This window comes from Triturus cristatus, chromosome 10 (genome assembly GCF_964204655.1).
Source record: "Triturus cristatus chromosome 10, aTriCri1.1, whole genome shotgun sequence".
In the NCBI taxonomy this organism is placed as follows: Eukaryota; Metazoa; Chordata; class Amphibia; order Caudata; family Salamandridae; genus Triturus; species Triturus cristatus.
The window spans coordinates 21077778-21081665 of record NC_140593.1 but is presented as its reverse complement, the minus strand read 5'-3'; the positions used below and the strand labels follow the sequence as shown (position 1 = coordinate 21081665).

General features: G+C 42.2%; 2 long non-coding RNA genes across 2 annotated transcripts; both read left to right on the top strand.

The window, feature by feature from the left end:
• The first annotated feature begins 1234 nt into the window (after positions 1-1234).
• Positions 1235-2374, top strand: LOC146788737 (uncharacterized). Its single transcript, XR_014969705.1, has 4 exons — positions 1235-1370; positions 1680-1811; positions 1953-2054; positions 2240-2374. It is a non-coding gene; the product is annotated as an uncharacterized LOC146788737 (long non-coding RNA).
• A 93-nt stretch (positions 2375-2467) lies between these two features.
• LOC146788736 (uncharacterized) lies at positions 2468-3464 on the top strand. The gene is made up of 2 exons (XR_014969706.1): positions 2468-2532; positions 2992-3464. It is a non-coding gene; the product is annotated as an uncharacterized LOC146788736 (long non-coding RNA).
• The last annotated feature ends 424 nt before the right edge of the window (positions 3465-3888 follow it).

Here is a 3888-nt window from a genome sequence, read left to right as displayed (position 1 = left end):
CACTTCGACAGTTTCCACCCACCCAGTCAAAAGAACAGCATTCCATTTGGTCAGTTTCTCCGGCTGCGCAGAAATTGTACCACTGTTCAAGATTATCTCCATCATTCAGAAAACATGAAGCTTAAATTTATCCAAAGAGGATACCCGAAGAAAGTAGTGCGCGATGCCTTCAAACGAGCACGCTACTACAACCGTGACGTTCTGTTTACCCCCAAGGAGAAAAAACAAACGGAGCAACTGATATGCATTACCAAACATTCGGCACTTAACAACAAAATCCGACACATTGTAAACTCTCAATGGCATCTTCTCAATCTTGATGCCAACACTCCCAGGATCCGCAAACCACTATTTGCCTTTAGACGCAATAAAAACTTCAGGAATTTATTAGTCAAGGCCAAATATGACAGCTCCAAGCCATCACTGGCACAACGATCCATCACGGGCAACCAACCGATCCGAGGCCACCACAAATGTGGTACATGTCATGCATGCGCCAACACCATGGTTGGCGAGAAGATCAACTTCCGCCATCGCTCAGTTGAACTGGGTGCTATGACCAATTGCCGGACCGCCAACGTCATCTACGTTATCCTGTGCCCCTGTGAACTACCCTATGTCGGGGAAACAGGCAGGGAATGCAGGATACGCATCGGGGAGCATAAATCAAATATCAGAAGGAACAACCTCTCAGCCCCACTCGTCTCCCATTGGCAAGAGGCCGGACACATTGAAAGCGATTTACGCTATTCTATCTTGGAAAAAATTCAGTGCCATAAGGGCGCCAATATCACCAATATCCGCAAAAAACGGGAGGTTTTTTGGATTTTTCTTCTAGACTCCCAGAAAAACGGCCTCAACGAATCCCTTCCATGGGAAAACGCAATTTTATGAATCTCCGTGTTTGGTATTTCCACCAACGTGGCCACCCTGCGTTGTTAATCTATTACTTTCTGCTGTCCCCCCCGGTTCACCCCATCACACACCCACTTTGACCGTGTGTTACATGGTTCCTTTATCTGATGCTGTTTAAATTACTTGTCACATCTTTTTCTCGTAATTTTGCTTTTCTGTCTAACGAGCGAGATACCTTCTCCCATCTCAGCTTGTCATTTGCATTTTCCATCTAGCCCTTGGTTTATTCCTATTTCCGAGAATTGATTTTCAATCTTTTTTTATTCCGACTTTGCTCTTCCTTGATTGGCCCCTGCCCGGTGAGACCATGCTATCCTGCTATTGGCTGGCGATCATATTTAAAATTCTGACGTTTCACCCTTCGTTTCCCGCGGTTCCTGGCCACAGCAACCTGTTCCTCTACTCTGACCGATGAGCCCCGTGTCGGCTCTGAACTTGATGAAGCGTTCACTAAGGTACTTTCTCGGCGACGCTGATCGCTCCTTTAATTAAGTTCAGCCTTTTAGCCTTTATCGCATGCAGTTTATCTTCTCCCCCGCGCCTCTGCGGCTATAGTCCTGTATGTCAGCGAGGACGCATTCCTCTTTGCTTCGCGCATATGTTGTCTCCGGCGCAGACTGTTTCTTTAATTACATTCAGCTGTTTGCCTCCATCGCATGCAGCTTTCAGTATCTCCCCCGCGCCCCTGCGGCCACAGCTTTGCATGTCAGCGAGGACGTACTCCTTTATTCTTTGCTCATAAATAATGTTTTCATTACTTTTAGCAACTACGTCAACGCTCTTCATTTCTTACTTTACCTGCCATTAAGCGACGAACCTTCGGAGATTCCACGTTACCATTTCCTCTGTGAATTGGATTTATAAACGTTCAGGCTTGGTATTCAGACCCTCCCAAGGTATTATGAAACCTCATTTTCAACGTTTTGATTGTTTGGGCTATCCTTTTTCGTTGTTAATGTTTACACTCCCTGGTCATTATTCATGTTTACTTAGTTGTTTGACTCCAAAACTTATTCCGGTTTATATATTCTTCTCAGTTAACCCACGGACATCACGGAACTGACTTCCCGACCCGAGGGGATTTCCTTTAAGAATTTAAGAGCCTCCATTTTAAAGCTCTATATTATACTTGCCCACAGGTAATATTTGCACTTTCATTACTATCATCCTCTAAACGCACTTCATGTGTTGTTTAGTCTATCCTTTTTTTATTGGTTTATGCTTGTTTACCGAGCTGATGCCGTCCATTTATTTACTGAAACTGATGCTTCACCCGTGTTCTATTTTCGTCAGTATCATTCAGCCTGTTCTCTTAACCCTATAGGAACGTTCCAGTCAACTACCGTTTTCTTTATATCATATGGAACCTACATGAACTTAGAAGACTTATCCTATGACCGCCTCAGTCGCTCATATCTAAAGGCAAGCCCCATCCCCCCCTTTGCTTCTCTATCCTTATTTCTAGATTGGGTTACTAGTAAGCTCTATTGTTGACTTATCTGATTCTATTTTCTAATTGTTTCTACTTTCTAGAACCCCAACGCAAGTGGTACTATCCTTTTCCCTTATTGCCATCTACCACTACCATCCTTGAAGCTTCCCATTTACCTGAGTTGGGTGAGGCCCCATTATATTATTTATATCTATAATCATTTTTTACTTATTAATTTCTCTCTCTCAGAAGTGAACATAGTTTCATTGTTTGATTTTCTTATCCTGTTGATGCGTAGTTTTTCTGATCTGTTTTTGGTTCATCCATGGGTGGTCCATCCCATGCTAGATGACCAACGAGGTGCAGCAATATTGTTTCTCCAGATTTGGATTGCTCTTTGAACATTGGTCAAAATTTTTAATTTTTAATTCACTTTTTTTGTACCGAATATGAATATTTATTTGCCACCTAAAGTCTGGTCTATCTGTGACATGAGAATTAAGTTGTTGCATCATTATTTTTGATTTACTTTAGATTTACTGCACTATCTATTAGTATGTGTAAAGCTCCTATTATGTGTTGTTATTCATTATCTCTCTTCTATTTCTTTTTTCTTAAATCTTTTATATGTTATATATCTGCAGGCCCCCTGACATCAAAGAAAACGCCCTGAAGAAGGTGGCACCCCATTTTTATGGGTGATTGCACCGAAACGCGCGTCGGCGTGTCCCACTGCATTTGTCCTGACGCATCCCCCCCCCTATGAGCTAGCGGTGCCTGATCCTAGACACCCTTTCACCACGAGGAGATTTCCCCTCTGCTCACTGTTTTTGTCCCTCTACTTTTAATTAAGAGTCAATGTATGTTTTTACCATTTAAGGTTGATTGTGTATGAATGTATTGTATGCCTGATCATTTGATTGTTATTTAATTATACATTCACTCTTTTCTACCCCCGAAGGGGGCCCACTTTTTGATTACTATGTGTATTGTGTATTATCAATTATCATATGTGCATTCATTTTCTGTTTAGGAGCTATGTGTTAACTCACTGATTGAATTCGTTATCTTATATGATTTATATAAAAAAAACAATAATAAAAATATCATAAATCTTCTTTATCAACTGCCTGATGCCTTCTATGAGTGTGTGTTCCTCTCTTTATGGTGGCAAATTTGTTTATTTAATCAGAGAGATCTTCCTGATCCATTGATATATGTTTAGGTAGAGCATATTTTTCTTGAGTTGTTGATGAGCTTATTTTCCCCTTCGCTCTACCTTATTATCCTAATTGGGGTACCCCTGTTTCTAGTGGACATCACCCTCATTCCCACAACTCCTCCCGCTCTCCCCCGACATGCAGATGCACAGACCCTTAGCAAATAAACCCCTTCCCTCTCTGCCCTAAGGACAGTGGATAAGACCACCGACACCACCAGACCAGATAGAGTCACACATTCCCTGTAATAGCCCATACACTTCTCAGCAGCGACCTATGTCCACACCAATGAAAGCAGGACTGGAGGAAACTGCTGCTAAC